This window comes from Ahaetulla prasina, chromosome 7 (assembly GCF_028640845.1).
Source record: "Ahaetulla prasina isolate Xishuangbanna chromosome 7, ASM2864084v1, whole genome shotgun sequence".
Lineage (NCBI taxonomy): Eukaryota > Metazoa > Chordata > Lepidosauria > Squamata > Colubridae > Ahaetulla > Ahaetulla prasina.
Genome location: NC_080545.1, coordinates 86,647,540 through 86,672,516, shown reverse-complemented (window position 1 = coordinate 86,672,516; position 24,977 = coordinate 86,647,540). Strand labels below are relative to the sequence as shown.

The 24,977-nt window shown below is 40.9% G+C and overlaps 1 long non-coding RNA gene across 1 annotated transcript in view; it reads left to right on the top strand.

Moving 5' to 3' along the window:
- LOC131201787 (uncharacterized) overlaps positions 1-24,569 on the top strand; it is a 73,427-nt gene extending 48,858 nt beyond the window's left edge. The window contains exons 2-3 of the long non-coding RNA XR_009156002.1: positions 9,155-9,397; positions 23,523-24,569. This is a non-coding gene — a long non-coding RNA (uncharacterized LOC131201787). The remainder of the gene's footprint in view (positions 1-9,154; positions 9,398-23,522) is intronic.
- The last annotated feature ends 408 nt before the right edge of the window (positions 24,570-24,977 follow it).

Sequence of the window (24,977 nt, the reverse complement as noted above, 5' to 3'; positions counted from 1 at the left end):
GTGAAATTTGAAAAGCACATCATCGTTGAGCCTATATTATTGCTAGCATGAAAATAAAGACTCGGCGGAGAAATATTGTGATTGAAAAACCAGTCCTTCTGGATGGTGGAAGAAGTAATTTCTTATACACATTGGCCTAAATACATTTTTTGTTGTTGTTGCAGTTTTGCACTGTAATTTTATTTTATTTTTTTTATTTTTTTTTTTCATAAAAAGTTTTATTTTTACAATCATATCAAATAATTCATCCAATGTACAGTTATATACAATTAGTCGGGCTTGCCCAGTCACCACCCCCCTTTTTAACACTCTTCCCTCTTCTACCTTCTTTTACTTTCCAAACCTTCCTCTCCTTCTCTTATCTACATCCGCTCCTCCCTCCACCCTACACCTTCCTTCTCCCTCTACTATTCCTCTTCCTTCCTCTTCTCCTCTTTCCTACCTCCTACTCTCTCTTTTCTCCCTCCTCACCGTTCTAAAATGGTAACTATGCAGACCCGATCCTACATTAATTATATTTCTTCAATAATCCCTGTACATTAACCATCACTCCATCTCTACCAAACCCCCCCCAATTCCCCTCCCCCTTACCGCCCACCCCCCATCCCGACTTCCCAGAACAAAATGCAGGGTATCAAAACTAACAATCATAATCCAAAATAATTCCTAAATTATAATCTCTAGTCACACCACACTTAGTCACACTCTCAATTCCCCTCTCCTTCAAAAATATTTGCACTGTAATTTTTGTTGCAGCTCTTAAGAAAGTTTAAAAGTTCGTGTGTTTCCTCCTTTTTCTTCCCTTTGTTCCCCTTTTCCAATTGTCCATGTCCTCCTTTATCTGTACAGATACTTGGTATCTCTGATTTTTTTTAAAAAAACAACGTGGCAGTCTTAAGATACATGAACTCAACTTCTCCCACCTCTAGAACCAGGTTTATCGAAATTGGCAACTTTAATATGTATGGCTCAGGGGTGAAATCCAGCAGGTTCTGACAGGTTCTGGAGAACCGGTAGCCGAAGTTTTGAGCAGTTCAGCGAACTGGTAGTAGAAATTCTGAGTAGTTCGGAGAACCGGCAAATGCCATCTCTTGGTGGCCCCAAAGTGGGGTGGGGATGAAGATTTTGCAATATCCTTCCCTCAGGAGTGGGGAGGGAATGGGGATTTTGCAGTATGCTTCCCCTGCCACGCCCACCAAGCCACGCCCACCAAGCCACGCCCACAGAACCGGTAGTAAAATAATTGGATTTCACCACTGGTATGGATGTTAATACCCAGAATGCGCTAGGCTCCCAAGAATTCTGGGAGTTGAAATTCACGAATTGTCAAGTCCCCAAGTTTGAAAAAAGCTCTACTTTGCCTGTGGCCTGACTTGCTATCCCCATGCCCCCCAAATGGAAAAATGCTGCTTTTGGGACCGTGTATTCTAGAAGCCACAGTTTTAAAAGCCGCTGCTGGTGTCTTGCTCCCTCTGAGTTAACTGAAACAGGGCAGTCTTTGCATCCTTCTGTCTGAGAATATCCTGTTTCTCATTATGTAATGCAAGTTAGCAACTTTCCAGAAGGATCCCATGTTTAAGCCAAGCAACCCACACAGTTTTATTCCTTTTTCCTTCTTGCTGTCTGGTGGTTTGTTCATGCAAATCCTTGCACACTAATGTCTTCCACACCCAGAGCAACTTGCAAGGAAATCAGGAAAAATGTGTGCTGTATCCCACGCTCGTGAATGAAATCTGTCCCCTTGTTCCTCCATGTTCTACTGCACCAGTACTAAATCTTCATACCCTCCTTCCTTCTGAAACAAGCTTGGGTACCAAAGGGAAGGGCTACCTGTTTTCCTCTTGGAAACCAAACCCGGTGGTTACTACAGGTAGCCCATGGACCACAATTGGGACCAGAATTTCCATTACTAAGCAACGTAGTTGCTAAGCGAATCACTGCAGTTGTTAAGCGAATCATGTCATTAAACAAATCAGGCTCATTAAACAAATCTCGCAAACAGCAATCACATGACCCCACGACGTTGCAATGGTTGTAAATACATGCCAGCACCCAAATTTTGATCACATGACTGTGTGGGGCTGTGACAGTCGTAAGTGTGAATAAGTTGTAAGTCGTTTTTTTTCTCAGTGCTGTTGTAACTTTGAACATCGGTAAGTGGATGTAGTCCTCGACTTACAACCTAAGACAACTGACTTCCAACAGTTCGCTTAGTGATCGTTCAAAGTTACAACGGCACTGAAAAACATAACTTTATGACTATTTTTCACACTTGCGACCATGGTGACATGATTGACATTTGGATGCTTAACGACTGGCTCAGACTTACGACGGTTGCAGTGTCCTGGGGTCATATGAACCTTCTCCATTTTGCAACCTTCTGACAAGCAAAGTCAACGGGGGGAGGACGGGACCTAATTCACTTAACAATCGTTTGACTAATTTAACAACGGCAGTGATTCACTTAACAAATGTGGCACGGCAAGTCGTAAAATGGGGCAAAGTTCACTTAACAAATTTCTCCCTTAGCAACATACATTTTGCGCACAATTATGGTCGTATGCTGAGGACTACGTACCTGTATCTGTAACATCCTCATACCATTTGGAAACTGGACACTGGGGCCTTCTTCCTACAGAAAGCATTGATTTTGACCTTAGTGAACTTTGAAACGCCAGCAGAAGAATTGCCTATCCGATCCCAGGTTAATGTATAATAATATGACCGCAGGGCAATGCTTAACCAGCATGGTACTTCATTCCTTTTAGGCATGGTTCAATAACAGTTCAGGATTGCTTAAACTCTGATATGCCCTCTCATTTGAAGCAGGTTTAAAATTTGGGCTTTGTAATAAATTGATTTAAGGCATGACAGATAACCTGAGGCCCCCAGGTTATAAACCCCAATATTTCCACTCTGGACCCCATGATTGTTAAAATATGACAGCAGATTTTCCAGTTGTTTGGAGGTGAGAAACTTATGACAGCACTTAGCAATAGCACGTAAGACTTATATACCGCTTCACAATGCTTTCCAGCCCTCTATAAGCGGTTTACAGAGTCAGCCTATTGCCCCCAACAAGCTGGGTCCTCATTTTACCCACCTCGGAAGGATGGAAGGCTGAGTCAACCTTGAGCCCGGTGAGATTCAAACTGCCAAATTGCCGGTAATCGGCAGTCAGCAGTAGCAGTCTGCAGTACTGCATTCTAACCACTGCACCACCACAGCTCTCATGATACTTGAGCATTTAGCTTAAAATAGGGATATTGGAATTGGAAATCAAACCAAGAACACCCCAATTACTTCTCCTTGCTCCTATAAAGGTGGAACCAGTTTGGTGTGGTGGTTCAGGTGCTGGGTTAAAAACTGGGAGACTGTGAATTCTAGTTCTTCCTTAATGATGAAACGTACCTGGCTGACTTTCAGGCAGTCCCTGTTTCTCAGGCCAGCTCTCCTCATGGAGTTGGTTCTGTGAGGAAAAAGACACAGAGCATATTGTCCACTGCCTTGAGTTGTAGAAAATAGAGGCAGGATGTAAATCTAATGATTGATGGATAAATAAACACGCTTTCCACTTTGCAACTCTTGACCCTCATCCGCGGAATGTATAAATGTGGCATTTGGCCACAACAATATTTCATTCCTAGTTTAATGCAACCTCAGCATCAAGCAAAGCCTTGTCAAACAAAGTCTGGTGCAGATATTGCTGCTGTGTCACTGTGTGTCAAATTTTGCAGACTGTATTGGTTTGATAAGCAGAGAGACGGGTTCATGGCTGCATGCCTAGCACTAAGCTGTAAGGTACAGATAGTCCTCACTTCACAAGCACAATTGCAACCAGCAGTTCCCTCACTAAATGACACAATCGTTGAGTGAGACGTTTCATGATTGCAGTGGTCTTATGGCTCTAGAAAGAGTGCAGAGAAGATGATTAGGGGACTGGAGGCTAAAGCATATGAAGAATGGTTGCAGGAACTGGATATGTTTAGTTTAATGAAAAGAAGGACTAGGGGAGACATGATAGCAGTGTTCCAATATCTCAGGGGCTGCCACAAAGAAAAGGGAATCAAGCTATTCTCCAAAACATCTGAAGGCAGGACAAGAAGCAATGGGTGGAAACTGATCAAGGAGAGAAGCAACTTAGAACTGAGGAGAAATTTCCTGACAATTAGAACAATTAATGCCTCCAGAAGTTGTGGGTGCTCCATCACTGGAGATATTTAAGAAGAGATTGGACAACCATTTCTCTGAAATGGTTATAGGGTTTCCTACTTGAGCGGGGGTGGGGGTGGGGGTTGGACTAGAAGACCTCCAAGGTCCCTTCCAGCTCTGTTATTCTGTTATGACCTCACTTTCCACTGTGGTTGTTAAGCAAAGCACCTCCAGGTGTTAAGTGTCCTTCGGGAGAAGGGCGGTATAGAAATTTAAATAATAAATAATAAATAAAGTGAGACATCATATGACCACACCTTGCAATTTCAATGCTGATTTCTACATTGACTCCATTGCTCGTTGGAAGCCTCTTCTGAAATGTCCATGGGATGCTGCAAAAGTTGTATGTGCGAGAACAGGGTTGTAAAGTTTCATTTTCAGAGCCACCATAACTTCAAACAGTCTGTAAACAGGGCAACAATTAAGCCAAGACTATCTGTAAATAACCTGGTGAGTGTGAATTGTGATTTGCGCCTCTGGAGAAAAAGGTCGAGTCTTTCATTCTGATCCGTGTAAGATATGTGTGAGGAAAGATCCGAATTCAGTAGACGTAGGGATATCTGAACATACGAAAAGCAGGACAGCCCTAAAGTAACAGTCAGTTTTTCAGCTTTTCCTCTCTGATATGCAGAAAAGGTCTCCAGACATATTTGCGTTATAAGGACCACTCTTAGCAAAACCGAGCAGCCAGGAAAGGTGTTTGTTTTCACATGCCCAAGAGTAAACTGCTGTTGTATAAACAAACTCCAGTCCTATTGGACATGATTTGGTATTGGCTTAATTGGTCTCTAGAGAGTTAGCTGTTTCTCTGGATTTCTGAAAACAAATGTCAAAGCTACCTCTTTGCCTTAGTTTGGTTGGAGATTTTCTCCCCTTGAATCTGTGTCACAGATACACCTTGGCAATTTAGCTGTCAGAATAGAATTAGGATTAGGATTAGGATTAGAAGTAGAATTAGAATTAGAATTAGAATTAGAATTAGAACAGAACAGAATAGAATAGATGAGTTGGAAGGGACCTTGGAGGTCTTCTAGTCCAACCCCCCCCCCCCCCCCGCTCAAGTAGGAAACCCTATAACCACTTCAGACGAATGGTTATCCAACATCATCTTAAAAACTTCCAGTATTGGAGCATTCACAACTTCTGGAGGCAAGTTGTTCCACTGTTTAATTGTCCTAACTGTCAGGAAATGTCTCCTTTGTTCTAAGTTGTTTCTCTCCTTGATTAGTTTTCACCCATTGCTTCTTGTCCTGCCTTTGGGTGTTTTGGAGCAGGGTCTCCAACGTTGACAACTTTAAGACTTGTGGACTTCAACTCCCAGACCCCTGCTGTGGAGAATAGCTTGATTCCCTCTTCTTTGTGGCAGCCCCTGAGATATTGGAACACTGCTATCATGTTTCCCCTAGTCCTTCTTTTCATTAAACTAGACATACCCAGTTCCTGCAGTCATTCTTCATATGTTTTAGCCTCCAGTCCCCTAATCATCTTTGTTGCTCTTCTCTGCACTCTTTCTAGAGTCTCAACATCTTTTTTACATCGTGGCGACCAAAACTGAATGCAGTATTCCAAGTGTGGCCTTACCAAGGCATTATGAAGTGGTATTAACAATTCACATGATCTTGGATTTACTTTGCCTTACTCTGATCTCCAGGTGGTCCTCAACCTATGACCTCAGACAGAGTTGTATTTACGTTTGTTTATGGAAGAAAAAAAAATCCAGCAACCAAATTCTTTCAGAATAATTTCTTCATTATTCCGATTGAGTAATAGACTTCTAAAGAATTCTTCTTCCTCATTCAGTAGCATGAAAGAATTCGGCGGCTGGATTATTATTTTTTCCATAAACAAACAAAGCTAAATACCAATCTATTTATAAAACGCTAGATAGCACTTGTCTAAATAAAAGAGACGGAATATCCTTATCACTCCAAGGTACACATTCATAAGGGAAAATGTTGGTAAATCTTGTTAAATTTGCCACTTGTAGTCGCAAATACAACTTATAAAGCTATAAACACTCAAGGGGAAGATCTTGGGGCTTCTAGTATGTCATACACACATAATTAACAGCTAATAAAGTTTTCACAGAGACGGATGTCTTCCTGTGCACTAAAGTTGTATTATTTCCCAAATCAAAAGCGTTTCCTCCTCCTTTTTTGTACTTAGCGCAACATCTCAAGGCATGTATGAAACTTTTGTACACTTTGGATTATGGCCAGATGATCCTACGTTGCAGGCGGCTGTTGATTGTCATCATTAGCTATTCTCCTTCATCTTTTTTTTTTCTTTTGTACATAGTTGTGCTTTTTAGCATCGTCTCTTGGCCAAACACAAACAAGCTCCCAACATTTTTTGCTATATAAGGAGACATGCTAAAATGCTGCTTCGTTTAGAGGTTGAAAAGGGAAAGTTTTGCCATCAGTCTGTAAGCTGACGCATCAAGGATATGTTGCAGATAACGAATCTGCTTAATAGAGCAATACTTTTATGGCCTTGGGTGTGCAGTTCAGCTCTAGAAGGCAAGATTTTCCAGCAAATCCTGTAACTCACTAACTTCAGTGTCTCCTTCATTACAAAGAAGAAGAAGCTATTCTGTTACAAGAAATGTTTTTTTTTATAGGCAAAATAAACTTTGGTTTGCATGGAGTAGGGAACAATGTATTATTAAGGTCTATTGCAAGTAGCAGTAATAAAATACTATGCCCCCTTGCTTTCCCCACCTAAATCCACACTTTTCTTTGCTAGCTTTAGCCAAGATTCTACCTCAACTTTATTTTTATTTATTTTTAAATCACAGTCTCTGGCAATACCCCTGAAGCAATAATCAGACTAACCAGCTTTGCAGAGTTCTCATCCAGAAGGAAATTGCACAATGTTAAAACAGAGTTAGGAAACTTGGCACCATCTCCATATGTTGGGACCACAGCACCTAATAGCAATAGCACTTAGACTTGTACATCGCTTCTCAGTGCTTTACAGCCCTCTGTCCGTGGTTTAGAGAGTCAGTCTATTGCCCCCCAACAATCTGGGTCCTCATTTTACCAATTTTGGAAGGATGGAAGCCTGAGGCAACCTTGAACTGGTGAGAATCGAACTTCTGGCATTCAGCAGAATTAGCCTGCAATACTGCATTCTAACTCCAGGCCACCTTTCGCCATGGTGCCTAATGCTCACTTATGATCAGGGGATGTGCTATTTGGATATTTTGAAAATTTTACTCTCAACACACTGTGATGATGAGGAAGTAAATACCAAGGGAGAGTGGCCATCCTGCAGCTGGATGGTACCATCAAGAACCCTTGTAATATAGCAGTGAAGGTTTGGACCTAGGCCTTAGGATCATCCAAGTTCCAAGCCCAGATGACTTTGGTCTAGTCACTCTCAGCAAAGCTGACCTCACAGGATTGATGCAATAGAGCAAAATAAGATCATGTATGCTTTCTTAACTTTCTGGAGAAAATGTGGAATGTAACTCTAACAAATAGAATTAGAATTAGAATCAGAATCAGAATCAGAATCAGAATCAGGAATAGAGTAGAGTAGAGTAGGGTAGGATAGGGTAGGGTAGAATAGAATAGAATAGAATAGAATAGAATAGAATAGAATAGAATAGAATAGAATAGAATAGAATAGAATAACAGAGTTGGAAGGGACCTTGGAGGTCTTCTAGTCCAACCCCCTGCTTAGGCAGGAAACCCTACACCCCTTCAGACAAATGGTTATCCAACATCATCTTCAAAACTTCCAGTGTTGGAGCATTCACAACTTCTGGAAGCAGGTTGTTCCACTGATCAATTGTTCTAACTGTCAGGAAATTTCTCCTTAGTTCTAAGTTGCTTCTTTCCTTGATCAGTTTCCACCCATTGCTTCTTGTTCTACCCTCAGGTGCTTTGGAGAATAGCTTGGCTCCCTCTTCTTTGGGGCAGTGCCTGAGATATTGGAACACTGCTATCACGTCACCCCTAGTCCTTATTTTCATAAGACTAGCCATGTCCAATTCCTGCAACCGTTCTTCATATGTTTTAGCCTCTAGTCCCCTAATCATCTTGGTTGCTCTTCTCTGCACTCTTTCTAGAGTCTCAACATCTTTTTTACATCATGGCGACCAAAATAAGAAACAAATGGCAGCGTTCAGTTTCACCTCTCCTCATTTCCCCGTCAGGAAACCCGAAGGAGAAGTTAATTGACCATCTGACTTGGGATGACTGTGATGTAGGCGAGTAAACTTACCACAAACCACAGACCTCAAGTGTTAACCACACACTTGAACCCACAGCCTGGTTTTAGACACCGCTGTGGTCCTTAACCACCTTATGACTTGCAAATCAGGTCAGCATAAAACAGTAGCAGCCCACTAACCCGTCATCTAATGTAATAGAATCATCTATTACAATTTCCTTCCTGTCAAAGACTACTTCAGCTTCAATTGCAACAATATACGAGCACACAATATATTTAAGCTTAATGTTAACTGCTCCAATCTTGATTGCAGAAAATATGACTTCAGTAACAGAGTTGTTAATGCTTGGAATACACTACCTGACTCTGTGGTCTCTTCCCAAAATCCCAAAAGCTTCAACCAAAAACTATCTACTATTGACCTCACCCCATTCCTAAGAGGTCTGTAAGGGGCGTGCATAAGAGCACCAGTGTGCCTCCTGTTCCCGTCCTAATGTTCCCTTTGATTATATCCAATTAATATAGTTATTACATTCCCATACTCATATATATGCTTATATATTGTATAGTTATTTCATGCTTATGCTTATATATACTGTGTGACTAAATAAATAAATAAATAAATAAATAAATAAATCTTAATAGGCAGCTGTATCTCCTTCTTTCCGCTGAATTAACGTGCATTTGGCAAATGGCAAATGCTTGACAGCTACAATTACTGCTCAGGGATCCCTTTACATTAACTGCCCCTCTCCCTAAACAGGCCGGCCAAGAGGGCAGCCAGCGCTGGACAGGATGGCTTTGGAAGAGACAGACTTCCTCCTCCTGTCCTTTTCATCGAAAGAACAGGACTCCTTGAATTGATTTCTCCTTTTGTTTGGTGTGGTTGCCATGGGGCTGAATGAGCTGCTGTTATACGTGTGACATCTTCATTCTCCTGAGTAGAAAAGCTGAACTGATTAACCTCGGTTTTTATGCAAGCACGAATACCTGCTGTTCTAGCAAGGTATTTATTTTATTTATTTATTTTTTATTTGTCATACCTTATGGTCTTATGGAATGGGGTGAGGTCAATAGTAGAAAGTTTTTGGTTAAAGCTTTTGGGATTATGGGAAGAGACCACAGAGTCAGGTAATGTGTTCCAAGCACTGATGATTCTGTTACAGAAGTCATATTTTCTGCAGTCTAGATTAAAGCGGTTAACATTACGTTTAAATCTATTGGTTGCTCTTGTATTATTGCAACAATAATTATATTATAATATAATAATACAATAACAATAATAAATAATACTAATAAATAATAATAAATAATACAACAAATAATACAATAATTATTGTATTATTTGCAACTCTTTCTTCTGGCCAGCTTGATCAGGGCAATGGGAATAATAATAATAATAATAATAATAATAATAATAATAACAACAACAACAACAACAACAACAACAGCAGCAGCAGCAACTGGGTAAATGAAATAATAAAAGGATTCACAGAAATTGTAGTTTGTGCTGTATTAATAATAATTAATAATAATAACAGAGTTGGAAGGGACCTTGAAGGCCTTCTAGTCCAGGGGTCTCTAACCTTGGCAACTATAAGACTTGTGGACTTCAACCCCCAGAATTCTTCATCCAGCTTTGCTGGCTGAGGGATTCTGGGAGTTGAAGTCCACAAGTCTTAAAGTTGCCAAGGTTGGAGACCCCTGTTCTAGTCCAACCCTCTGCCCAGGTAGGAAACCCTACACCACTTCAGACACATGTTTATCCATTCAGTCAAATGGTTAATTATGGTCTCCAGAGTAGCGGTTTGGATCCTTTTTGAGATGAGCTACTGTAGTCATCTATGCTATAGGAGGTGGCCTTCTGAATGTTGTCCATGCTTAAAAGATACAGTGACGTCCCAGGATATTGTAATCTTAACTAAATTATATTTTGATGTTTATAGCAATAGTAATAGTATTTAGGCTTATATACCGCCCCAAAGTGCTTTTCTGGGTGGGTTAAATCATCAGCACGTTGCCCGCAACACTCTGGGTCCTCATTTTATTGGTCTCAGAAGGATGGAAGGCTGAGACAACCTTGAGCCCCATCAGGATCGAACACCTGACTGTGGGCAGAGTTTGCCTGCAATACTGCATTCTAACCACCAGGTCTCCTGGTGGCACAGTGGTTTATGCATCTTTAACAGCCTGCAAATGAATGTTCAAGACCTAAACACAACAAGATTATATCAGCATAATTTCCAGTGTGGTATTTTGTATTCAAGTATCAGGGCCTTGGATCAATAGTTTTACATTTTGGGTTTTAAAAGCATTTTTAAGGAGAGAAAAAAGTCACTGTGTCTATATACAGATACATCTTTCATAACTGAATCGATTTTTACATTGGCATTCATAGCCAGCCCATTTACAGAGCTTAAAACACATGAAATAAGGCTACCTCTTCCCAAGACAACCTGCAGATTTTTGCTAGATCCTAAACTGGATTAATAGTTCAAGGATCAGAAGCCACGCAATGAAATAGAATCCTTGAAGAATGAGGAGAGACAAAATCTCTTTAATTTTTTTTAGATGTAATTTGTGATTACCCTCCGGAATTGGTTACTATAAGAAGTGGTGAGCTGTAACCGGTTTAACAACCAGTTCTGTGAGCGCGCACACCTAACACGCTGGCGTGCAGTATTCAAAATACAACAATTTGAACCTCAGCTGCTCACCTTCTAAGGTGGTCCCGGTTAGTAGAACAACAGAGGCACGGAAATCAGTTGAGCCAGAAAGAAGGAAATATAGGGCAGGATAGGGCAAGGGCCAGTTGGTGGGGCCAGCTGATCGTCGGAACTACCAGTTCGCCCAAACCGGTACAAACTGGCAGCAGCCCACCATTGACTATAAGATGTCCTGGATATCAGCTTGTCTGGCTTCAAAAAAAGGTTTGAATCAATTCATGGAGACCATGGGAATCAGCAGCTATTGGGAGAACTGATTGCTGGATCAGATGGGCCAAGCTGTGATCCGGCAGGGCACTGCTTGTGTTCCTATGTTCCAACCTGAGCAATTTCCAGATAGGGGACTAACTCCCAGAATTCTTAGCTGAGAATTAATCCATATATCTAGAAGTTGGTAAGTCTATGAATCATGGGTCTAGGATAGTGTTTTTCAATCTTGGTAGATTTAAGGTGTATGTACTTTCCAGAATTCCCTGGTTGGCTAGGAGAATTGGTCTACTCTAGATCAATATAATTTCTTCCTTTTGAAAGTGATTTTTTTGATATTGGAGGCTGAAGATTTGGTACTATCGATAAAAATGCAGGATGTAACTAACTACATTCCAAATCCTCTTTGGAAATGCTGAGAAGTGAATTTTGGATAATCTATGCGCGAACCTCATGCTATGCTGCTCTTTTGGTGCCTTGGTTTCTACTTGTAGCTGTAGATGTGGAACTTTTATTTCAAATCCCTCTTGTGAAGTTGACACTTTTAGCTAATCTACGTTGATCAAGTTAACAGATCAGTTCTGAAACAGATGGTTATTGTTACTCTATGCTTTGCAAGCAGGTATCAATGAGTTAGATTTGACTCCTGAGAACTGCATGCATCTGTCTATTTGATTACTAAATGTCGGCATGAACTTGACAGCACACAGTCAATCAATCACCCACAAATGGTGTTGTAAACCATTTCTAGTAGCAACATGAATCTTTTCAAGGGCATCCCATTAATTCCTTTCATCTCACCTGTCTATCTTATCTACAATGTCCCTCTTCTTTGGCTTCCTTCATCCTAAATAATTTTCTGTAAGAAACAAACATAAATCATTTAAACTTTCCCAGAATATGTGGTGGCTGGGCACTCTGAGACTTGAAGTCCACATATCTTCTATTGCAGGGATCTCCAACCTTGGCAACTTTAAGAGTTGTGGACTTCAACTCCTAGAATTCCTCAGCCAGCAAAGCTGCATGCATCTGTCTATTTGATTACTAAATATCGGCATGAACTTGACAGCATACAGTCAATCAATCACCCACGTGGTGTTGTAGACCATTTCTAGTAGCAACATGAAAGCTGGCTGAGGAATTCTGGGAGCTGAAGTCCACAAGTCTTAAAGCTGCCAAGGTTGGAGACCCCTGTTCTAGTGGCCATAGTTGAAAATACTGCTGTAGTCCAAAGGAAGGCAATTTAGTGAACTAAAACTCCCATGAGCCCCAACAAGCCTTGCTATTGGGTCAGAGATAATGGAGCCGTAGTTTGAAACAGAAGTACAGATTTTCTAAGCTAGAGGCATGACATACCTTCCTCATGCCTGCCCATTCTCAAGAAAGCTTCCAGTGAAATGATCAGGATTTTTAGAGATGGATATTTGACAGGGAGGTAAGGTTGGGAATATAATATATGTACTGTATATACATACCTAAATCTTACTCTCTTTTCCATCTTTATTTTATCATGCTTGACTCCAGAATTACACTGTTAAACATTAGCTAATTTGCCGCTGAATTTTGGCACGTTGATCTCCGGGGCTTCAGAAGTCTTGGCCTTAAATATCACGAAACTGCTCATCTGTCCTTAAATCTGTAAATACTGTGCTTTCACTTTTTTAATATTTTTTTTTAATATTTTAATTTTTATACCGCCCTTCTCCCGAAGGACTCAGGGCGGTGAACAGCCAAGTAAAAACAATACAGTATATTACAATAAAAAATATTTAAAAAACTAATTCAATGTGGCCTAAATTTAGATATAAAATACATAATATAAAATAACCCCATTTAAAAACGAATTAAAAACCCCTATCAAGCCAGTCCTGCTCGGAAGAATAGGTACGTCTTCAGCTCGCGGCAAAAAGTCTGGAGGTCAGGGAGTTGTCGAAGTCCTGGGGGAAGCTCATTCCAGAGGGTAGGTGCCCCCACAGAGAAGGCTCTCCCCCTGGGGGTCGCCAGCCGACACTGTTTGGCTGACGGCACCCTGAGGAGACCCTCTCTATGGGAGCGTACCGGTCGGTGGGAGGCATGTGGTAGCAGAAGGCGGTCCCGAAGATATCCCGGTCCTATGCCATGGAGCGCTTTAAAGGTGATAACCAACACCTTGAAGTGCACCCGGAAGACCACAGGTAGCCAGTGCAGCCTGCACAGGATTGGTGTTATATGGGAGCCACCAGTGGCTCCCTCTATCACCCACGCAGCTGCATTCTGGACCAACTGAAGCCTCCGAGTGCTCCTCAAGGGGAGCCCCATGTAGAGAGCATTGCAGTAGTCCAGGCGAGACTTTGTCTACATCAGTCAAAAAGAGCATTTAAGCTGCGAAGCTGTAATAGTTGTTGCTGCCAAAATTGGCTATTTCTTATGGAAGCCCCACGTGGGAGCTAAAACATTTGTAAGTGGTTAATATTGTTGAATAAAAAGGCAAAGGCTCCCCTCGCACATATGTGCTAGTCGTTCCCGACTCTAGGGGGTGGTGCTCATGTCTGTTTTAAAGCCAAAGAGCCAGTGCTGTCCGAAGACGTCTCTATGGTCATGTGGCCAGCATGACTAAATGCCAAAAGTGCACGGAACGCTGTTATCTTCTCACCAAAGGTGGTCCCTATTTTTCTGCTTGCATTTTTTACATGCTTTCAAACTGCTAGGTTGGCAGATGCTGGGACAAGTAATGGGAGCTTGCCCCATTACGCAGCACTAAGGATTCAAACGGCTGAACTTTCAACCTTTCGATCGACAAGCTCAGTGTCTTAGACACTGAGCCACCGCATCCCCTATTGTTGAATACCTAGATGGAAACTTTCCTGTTTTACAAAAGTGCCTAGGGAGATCAAGAAGAATGAAAAACAACCTTTTATTATTATACGGTAAATGGCTGATATCCTTCCCTTAATGTATGATTAAAGGGGATGGATATGATTAGTACACCATGATCCCATCTGTCTTGTCCATATGTATTGAACAACAGGAAAATCTGGTCATAGTCTGTGAGAAGTTCCTTGGCAGACAGGAGGAAGAGGAGGAGAAGGAGAAACTGCAGAATGGGCAACAGACAGATAAGAGGCAGCTTAGCCCACAAATGTACTTTCCGACTTGTAAGATTCTGTTATTTTATCCATATAATAAAGGTAGCGTTGGTGCATCTTAACTACCGTATAAGATGCACCGGTGTATAAGACGCACCAAGATTTCAAAGAGGTAAACAAGAAAAAAAAGTCTTTGCCCTCCTCGGCCCCCAGGAGCACTCTGCAGGCCTCCCAAAGCCTCTGCGCACCGTGTTTTTGCAAAAAATGGGCCCGTTTTTGGCCTCCCAAACCCTCCATGCATTGCATTTTTGCCCTCCCCAGCCCCCAGGAACACTCTGCAGGCCTCCCAAACACTCTGCACATCCCATTTTTGCAAAAAAACAGGCCTTTTTTTGGCAAAAACGGGATACATGGGGCGGTTTCCGGAGGCCAAAACTGGCTGTATTCAGTGTATAATTCACACCAATATTTCCACCCTCTTTGGGGAGGGGGGGGCGGGAAAGTGCAATTTATCCTCCGAAAAGCACGGTACCTCAAAGGACTGATATCAGTCTTGCAAGTCTCAAACTGCAGTACCTCTTCACTCTCTCTTATCTTCTTCTTGTGCCATATCCGTCATCGGATGACCATTGTCATATTCTCGCTGCTTCTGCCCCTATTTACTGTTGCATAATTCAGATACAAGTAGAAGCATTTTTAATGTGTTGATTCCTTCAAAAGAGGTATCCTGTTGCAGGTTGGTAATTTCTAGACAATTAGCCATTGCAGAAAAAGCCCAAACAATTCATTAGGCATTTCTAGTTAACATAATTAACTTTCAGGAGATGCCATGACTCTTCCCTCGTGTTGCTTCTGGCTCAATCCAAGGAGCAAATTAAGTTAATTAAATATTAATAAAATAGCACAGACTTCCAAGGCATTTAATTTCAAATACAGCTTAAAGAGAAGACCTGCTGAGTTATAACTTGCCTTCCATTGAGGACCTGTATACTGCACGAGTCAAAAAGAGGGCTGTGAAAATATTTACAGACCCCTCACACCCTGGACATAAACTGTTTCAACTCCTACCCTCAAAACAATGCTATAGAGCACTGCACACTAATACAACTAGACACAAAAACATTTTTTCCCAGAACGCCATCACTCTGCTAAACTAATAATTCCCTCAACACTGTCAAACTATTTACTAAGTCTGCACTACTATTAATCTCATCGTTCCCATCATCCATCTCCTTCCACTTACGATTGTATGACTGTTGCTTGTATCTCGTTGCTTGTATCCTTACGATTTATATTGATATTGTTTTCTGATTGTTTATTTGTACCCTACAACTATCATTAAGTGTTGTACCTTATGATTCTTGATGAAGGTATCTTTTCTTTTATGTACACTGAGAGCGTATGCATCAAGACAGATTCCTTGTGTGTCCAATCACACTTGGCCAATAAAAAAAAAATTCTAATTCTAAATTCTGAGTTATAAGACAAGACTTAATACAAGCCAGTCAGTCCAAAGGATAGAAGATGTTGCAGCTAGTGGTGGAATGCAACTACCTGAAATGCTATATCAGAGTTAAATCAATCAGTGTTCATTAACTTTGGTTCCTTCAAACGTTTTGAACAGAAGCTTTGTTTACCAACTTAATATTATGCTGAAATAATCCTTACTTAATAAATTATGGAGCCAAAGAAGCTTGTAAAATAAGAATTCTTTGATTTAATATGGAAAGCGGTTATGAAATGGCCCTTGGGGCATGGTGTATCACCTTCTGGTTTGTCATGTCTTGGATGAGATTGTCTTCGTTTGCACTCCAGTCTGTGCATCTCAACCACTTTACAAGCCCGCTTCAGAAAGTTGGTCTGTGCAGACTTGCAAAGAGGGAATGCCGACCTAGCCATCTGTCTCAACATCCATCCAAAGGTGGGGGTGACATTTGAAAGACCATTAAAGCCAGGGATCTCTGCACAAACCCCCTACTCATGGACCTTATTCTGGATTGACTGCTTGAAAATATGCTAAACCAGGGGTCTCCAACCTTGTCAACTTTAAGCCTGGAGGACTTCAACTCCCAGAATTCCCCAGCCAGCAAAGCTAAGGTTGAAGACCCCTGTGCTAAACCATGGCATCCATATAATGGCAGTCTGAAAAACAGAGATGAGTGCTCATCCAATTCTCTCCTGTTTTAGCAGAAAACGGCAGAGAGAAAGGTAAAATCAAAGCACATGAAGCAACTTTCCTTAACTGCTGGATTGAATATTGCTTTGGCATGGTTCACTGATCCTATTCAATGTGCTGAAAAATAAATGGCTTCTGAATTTTCATTTTTAAAGGAGAAGTACACTTAAGTCAAGCATTCGTAGGTGGGGATGTGTTGACCATAGCAACAATTCATCGGTTTATTGTTGTGAAAATAGTTTGCAACCACATGCATTGACCATAATACATAAGAGTTTTGTGAGAACGTTTTCTTTGTATAATCATTTCTCTGGCATTCTTAACCTCCTGGACTTGCCACCTTGGTAAATCTGAAAGGAGCTCCTTCCATGGTTTGGTTTGGTTTTGGTTTTTTCCCAGATCAGAAAGCAGGGTCAGTCCAGGTGAATGTAAAGTTGGGAGAAGGATATGTAATAGGAAACACAGCAGCACCCGGGTGAAATGATAAAGGAAATTCTAGAGTTATTCAAGACTAGGACTGTGCAAAACTCTGCTCCAGGAGTGGACCATATCAAGAGCATTGTAAAACCTTCCATGTGTGTGTGCGCACGCACACACACACACACACACACACAAACACACAAACAGATATATTACCTACCTGCAGAACAACCAGTGTGGTTTGTTCTGGAAGGAAATTGGTACGTTCCAAGCCCTAACAATGAGTTTTTTGCACTTAGTCAAGAGCACCTAAGACGAAAATAGAAATACTTAAGCCTCTTTAGTGAGAGCTAGAAATGCTTCGGGGAACTAGAGGGTAGATTTTGAATTGAGCATGTTATGGAATCCAGCTTCCAGTAAGTTATTCTTGATGGAATCCAGGGCTAAGTATACCATGTCTATCAGCTTTAAAGCTTATCAGATAATTTACCTCTTTAGTTTACTATTATTGATTTATCCATCCAGTCTGTGGTACTGGGTAGTAGTAGCTCTTCCGTCTTCAGCAGAACGTTTCCTCATCACCAGCAGCCGGGTTTTTTTAACTGTTAGTGTAAAAAAATTGATTCTAAGACTTCCCACGTCTGAGCTATTTAGAAGACCAAAATCCCTCTTTATGCAGGACTGCTGGTGAGAGAGAGGAGCAAAATCCAGGCTCTTGATGATGATGATGACGATGTGATTATGGGAGGACAAATGATGTCAGAATCTGGACTGACACACCTCTCTGACATCTATTAAGCCGGTCCCCTTTTCAGCCTCTGGTTCACAGTGCCTACCTCGCTGTTTATCTTCTCAAGGGACTTGTTTTCTCTCAGCGCAATTGTCTGATAGTTTCCTTGGCAAGGAATACCAAAGTTGACTCTTCAGCAGAGGCTGTCCTGCTGAAACAAAAGGTGAGCTTTTAACAATAATGAGCTGTTACCCAACATCGGTGCCACTCGAGGTGCTCCAGGTGTTTTCTCTTAGGACTTTTCTAGGATGCTAAAGAAGAATCAAGCTGGATTTTGAATAGTTACTTATAGTAGTGGCCAAAATTGTGAAAACCTTTTGGGAAAAGTGTATTTTTGAGATTTGATGGCTAATAATACCACTTTTTTTTTTTTTGGAGTCTCAAGATAATCATATTCCACTGTTGGAATGGCTTGGGAATAGCCCAGACCTTAACCCAATTGAAAATCTATGGAGCCAACTAAAGAAACTTGTTAGTCAGAAGCGACCCAGCAATAAAACCCAGTTAATAGAAGCAATCCTTCAATCTTGGTTTCACATTAGAACAGCTGCAGAACTAAAAGACTTGATTCACTCCATGGGAAGACATTGTAAGGCTGTAATTCATGCTAAAAGTTACCTAGCTAAGTATTGACTGACAGGGTGATAATTTTTGTATGTCTCGTTTTTTTCTACAGTGATAATTTTTGTATATCTCATTTTTTCACTTCTTTATACTATAACTGCTATTCTAATAGCAAATCCTTCATAAAAGTGATTGCATTACATTCTTGATTAAATTATCTTTCCATTGATATATAATTTTATGGTACTACTCCAAAAAAAGTGGTGTCATTAGCTAGTTTTAGAAAATACACTTTTCTCGAAAGGTTTCCGTAATTTTGGCCACTACTGTACATAAAACTAATTGCAGGAGAGCTTGCTAGAGCTCTGAAAATTGTTTTTGTAAGATGGATTAGTTGGAGTTTCTGGCAGCAGGGAAAAAGGAACATTAGGCTCAGTGTAGGAACAAAAAATTGAGATTTGTGGTATTATTGTGGGTCTTTGTATCCTATCTTGAATTCTAAAGTGTCAGTGGGTTTTGTTCATGTTTAATTTTTCAGTGGCAAGCGAGATTATAACTGGGTTTATATGTTACATAGTAAATTTAGCCTGTTTTGATTATGATTCATCGGATGACCCATAGTAGCTTGGCTAATGCATTTGGCTAAGCCATAAACCATTGCTATCATTAAATTGGCATTTACACACCAATTTCAGTTGGTTTCGAAAAAGAACCGGGTGATTATTGGTTCCATATTCTTGATGGTTGTTTGCTACTTCCTAAAATTGTAGACCATGTATCTTAAATACATACAAGCACCCATGAGAGGACATGATGGACATCATATCCTAATTCAACAGTAATTGTGTAACTAACATTTGATGATGTGAATTATGTAATATTTACTGTAACTTGAAAATGGTATGAATACATACATAATCCATACCATTTGAATGATGACACCATGATGCACATGGTGGCACTTGTGTCCTTAGGCCCCTCCTCCCCATGGACACATGTTTCAATACATGTTTGCTGGGACGTGACAGTGGAAAACCTTAGTGAGCTTCTGAAGTACATTTGATTGGCCACTGAATGACACATTATGTTGGAACAGCACCAGTGGTGAAATCTGAACCGGTTTACTACTGGTTTGCTGGTTGTGCATGCGCGCTGTGCACACGTATGCACAATGCACACCACGACCAAATGCAAGGTACGTGCACGCATAGTGCGTGCCAAAAGGAGGCATGGGGTAAGTAAAACAGCGCGCAGGGGGGGTGATCAGCTGTGGCGCACAATCTTTTTTTTACATTTTAAAAGCATTTTTTACAACCTATTCGGCCGAATAGGTTGTAAAAATGCTTTTAAAAGTAAAAAAAAAGGCTGATGATCGCACGACTCAGCTGTGATTGTCAGAGCCTTTTTTTTTTAACCTTTTAAAAGCATTTTTTAAAAGCGGCAAGCAGGGAAGCGGTGACCAGGCATTGGGTGGGCATGGGCAGGGATTTTTGCTATCGGTTCTCCGAACCACCTGCTGCCATTGTTACCGGATCGCCAGATCCGGTCCGAACCGGGAGCATTTTACCCCTGAACATCACCCTATTTGAGTTTACCTGCTTCTGCTCTGTATCCCATCATAGCTTATCTTAGGATCAGTGACTTAGTTAAGATTTTTAAACCACATTTTCTGGATTTTGACCTCAGATTCAGCACCCACATCTCCAGTTTCTCTATGAATTCAAAAGGGTTTTGAACTGTTTCATTTCCACTGACAAATGGAAGCCCGCCAAGATGTGTCAATGTGAACATTTATTCTAGCGGGTACTTGCAAACTATGGCAATGCTGTGATTTAACTCCCTGGACACTTTTGAATGCCTTCTGAAGACTTCTCCAATACTTCAAGGCTGCTGTGCATTTACTTTAGCTTCGCTTTCCAGAGAAAAGTCTGCATTGCTTTGAAAAACCACTTCAAAGGGGTATTTTGCTCAAAACACTGTCAGATGGAACCAGCTCTTCAAACCCCAGCCCTGTTTATTATCTATCTATCTATATATATTGAGTTGACCATAACAGCAATTTGTAGCCTAAATATATCAATAATACAGGAAGCAGCAAAGGAAGTCATGGCTACAATGCGTTTCTTATGTATTTTAATTAATTTCCATCACAGGAAGTTGCCATTTTCCTGTATAAAATTTAATTGTGGGTGGGAAAGAATACAGCTGGAAGCAAAGAGAACTGCAAGTTTTGCATTTACCCCAAGTTGATAACCAGGACTGTTGCTTTTTCGATGCCATTACTATAGTAACTTGATTATTTAAAATACAAATGGGTAATAGAAGTTGTGGTTGAGTGACAGTTCACCATGGAAAAAATAATTAGCATTTATAAAATGGTTTAGTCTTAGTTGACAAAGAGAGAAAACGTCTCTCAAAGTCTCATAGGATCCCTCCTCTCTGCTGGGGAGATGTCCTTGAATGATCTGCCTGTACAAGTATATTTTTCTGCATAAATCAGTCAGCTTGAAAAGTAGCACATTATAGTGGAAATTGTGTATTTCCTCTATTTTCATTTCAGGAACAGTGAATTCTTATTGTATCTCTCCTTGACCATTTTTTGGTTAGCGAGAAATCCTGCTGTTGTTGTGTCCCACCAGTGACCAGCAGAGCTGGCAACAGATTTGGACAGTGAGGAGGTTGGGGAGGAATGTGGGCCAGTCCTGGAGTCTGGGGAAGGCTCGCAGGAGGGCTCTGAGTCGGAGGCAGAGACGGGGCCAAGGCCATCTGGTAGTTCTTTGCTGCCTCCGGAGTCTCCAGAGTCTGACATCAGTGAGGCAGAAGAACAGTGGGAGCCTTTTCCCTGTGTGCACATGCACAGAGCTGCCAGAAGACAGGAACAATTAAGAAAACAGGGTCGACTTGGGAGTAAGGCTTGGAGATGATTGGCCCCTCCCATGAGACATAAAAGAGAAGCAAATGGGACGTGAGCTTTTGCAGGAAGCAAGTAGTTAAAAAAACTTTCCATTAATATAGCTGAACCCCTAAGTATTATCTTTGATAAAGCTTTCACTACCAGTTCTCTTCCCAAACTTTGGTCACTAGCCACAGTCATCCCTATCTTCAAAAAAGGAGACCCCAGCTTAGTCGAAAACTACAGACCGATCTCCCTTTGCTGCGTCACCTGCAAAGTCATGGAATCTATCATCAACCAATCCATTACCTCACACTTAGAAACTAACAACCTACTCTCCAACAAACAATTTGGTTTCAGGAAAAAATTATCATGTAACTTACAACTTCTCCACTGCAAAAACATATGGACTTCAAATCTCGATCAAGGCAAATCAATAGATGCAATCTACATAGACTTCTGCAAAGCTTTTGACTCAGTAGTACACGATAAACTTCTCCTAAAGCTAACATCCTATGGCATCTCAGGACCCCTCCACAAATGGATATCTGCTTTTCTGTCTAACAGACAACAAGTGGTCAAAATTGGCAATGCTTTATCAAATCCTGTTCCTGTCAAGAGTGGCGTTCCTCAAGGCAGCGTCCTTGGACCAACACTCTTTATACTATACATTAATGATCTTTGTGACCACATCTCAAGTAATTTTTTTTTTTTTTTACTTTTGCCTGTACACCGCCCTGAGTCCTTCGGGAGAAGGGCGGTATAAAAATCAAATAAATAAATAAATAAATAAATAAATAAATAAATAAATAATTGTGTTCTCTTTGCTGATGATGTCAAACTATTTAACCCCACAGACAATACTTCTATCATTCAAAACGACCTTGATCATCTATCCGCTTGGTCTAAAAATTGGCAGCTCCAAATTTCAACCAGCAAATGCTCAGTCTTACATATAGGAAAAAAGAACCCAAAAACTAAGTACATACTAGATGGACATTACCTTACAGACGACCCCCATCCCGTTAAAGACCTTGGAGTTTTCATGTCAAATGATCTAAGTGCCAAAGCCCACTGCAACTACATAGCAAAAAAAGCTCTAAGAGTTGTAAACCTAATTTTGCGTAGCTTCTTTTCCAAAAACACCACACTACTAACCAGAGCATATAAAACATTTGCTAGACCAATTCTAGAATACAGCTCACCTGTTTGGAACCCTCACCACATCTCTGACATCAATACAATTGAACGTGTCCAGAAATATTTTACAAGAAGAGTTCTCCATTCCTCTGAAAACAACAAAATACCTTATCCCACCAGACTTGAAATCCTAGGCTTAGAAAACTTGGAACTCCGTCGCCTTCGACAAGACCTAAGTTTAACTCATAGAATCATCTATTGTAATGTCCTTCCTGTCAAAGACTACTTCAGCTTTAATTGCAATAATACAAGGGCAACCAATAGATTTAAACTTAATGTTAACCGCTTTAAGCTAGATTGCAGAAAATATGACTTCTGTAACAGAATCATCAGTGCTTGGAATACTTTACCTGACTCTGTGGTCTCTTCCCATAATCCTAAAAGCTTTAACCAAAAACTTTCTACTATTGACCTCATCCCATTCCTAAGAGGACCATAAGGGGCGTGCATAAGCGCACAAACGTGCCTACTGTTCCTGTCCTATTGTTTTTCTTTTCTTCTTCCTATATATATATATGCTCATACCTCCTAATATTTATTCATATATATGTTTATATGTTATATAATCTTTTTGTATGATGTTGTGACAAAATAAATAAATAAATAAATAGTTCACCTGGTCGGTAAAAGCTTTGGAAAAGTTCTGTTTGACTCTGTTCTCAGTTTGGCCTTGCTCCGCGTGTGGTAATTAGTTATCTGGCAGCACTCCAAGGGAGATAATGTGGGTATTTGTAAACACTCCCCTGAAAAACTGTTTGAGAATCCTTTCGGACTGGGAATGACAATAAATCATGTGATTAAGCAAATCACCACGTGACTGAACCTGATTTTTACAACCATTTTTAGCAATAGCATTTAGACTTATATACCACTTCACAGTGCTTTACAGCCCCTCTTTAAGTGGTTTACAGAGTCAACATATTGTCCCCCAACAATTTGGGTCCTCATTTTACCGACCTCAGAAAGATGGAAGACTGAGTCAACCTTGAGCTCTATCAGGATTGAACTCCTGGCTGTGGGCAGAGTGAGCCTGCAATACTGCATTCTAACCACTGCTCCATCACGGCTCTTACCACCTTTTTTACCACAGTTCAGTGAATCACATGGTTGTTAAGCAAATCCAGCGTCCTCAATTCTCTGAATTTTGTCTGAAGCCAGCTGAGGAAACCAGCAAATGGCGATCACATCACCACAAGACACTGTAACCGTCATAAATGTGAGCCGGTTGGCAAACATCCAAATTGTAATCGCATGACTGTAGAGGTAGTGCAAAAGATAAAGCTTTGAGGAGAGCTTGTAAGTTATTTTTCGGAGGCAATGGTAACTTCAAACCATTGGTAAATGAATGATCGTAGATCAAAGAATACCTGTATAATCTTTCTATGTATATTTGCTGTTAACCAAATGTGGAATTTCACAGGCTCCCTGCACAGGTTTCCGATGTATTTTTGTAACCATAAAAAGAGAGGATAGCATCTCCTTCAAACTGAATTTAAGCCTCATGAATAAAGGCATGTATCCTAGAATAATGTTGCAGGATTGAATTGGATCTTCGGACTCGTGCGGGATCCCATCTTCAGTTTTACACATTCCAGAATACATGTAACAAATTCTGCTAGAGAGAACTTCTCTGAGGATAGCTCAGAAGACTATAACTTTAGTCCCAGTGACCAACCCAGATTGAATCCTGAATTTAAGTTTCACTGACTACATAAATGCCTCCATAGAGTTTTTTGGGCAATAGTCTGGAATTAATTTGCAAATGGAATGCTTTACCCATTCTCAGTTTAGCCTATGACCGTGGGATTTTCTGGAGATCTTCTACTAAAGTAGTAACCTTATTCAAAACTCCTTAACTTTCGTATGCTTTTGCACTTAGATGCTATTTCTTCCAGAGACTGAGCAGCGGAGTATATGACATATTCATTTCTCAATCTATTTCTGCAAGGTTATTGGTCTTGGTGAACCTCCACTAACAACTGCAACTTGCTCGACTTCACCTTTTTCAAATTATTACATAGAGCAGTGAGAGCTAACCTTTTCCAGACCAAGTTCCCAAATCGTGCGTGCGTGCGTGTGCATCCAAACCCCAAAAATGAAATGCGCGCACGGCCCCCACACATGCACTCCATCCCACCGTGTGCATCTCATTCCCCGCATGCGTCCTGCCCCCCCCCCCCCATGTAGCAGAGAGCCAAAGACCAGCTGGCTGGCAGGAGGTGCGCACACATGCATAGTAGAGTTGAACTGGGGCGACTGCCCGTGTGCCCATAGAGAGGGTGCTGCATACCACCTCTGGCACACCTTCTGTAGGTTCGCCATCACCGATATAGAGGCATTTTGGCAGTTATAACATTTGATTAACAAAAGCCAGGTGCTTCCAAAACCTGTTAACATACCCTTCAGGCACTAGCGCAAAGAAACCTTAAAATGCCTGTTAGTAGACAGGCAGGGCATTTTATCAATGTGCGACCACGTAGGAGGTAAGATTTGAAATGCCAAGCTACTATCAACAAGGAAGGCTGAAAATTGTAAATCCACAGGA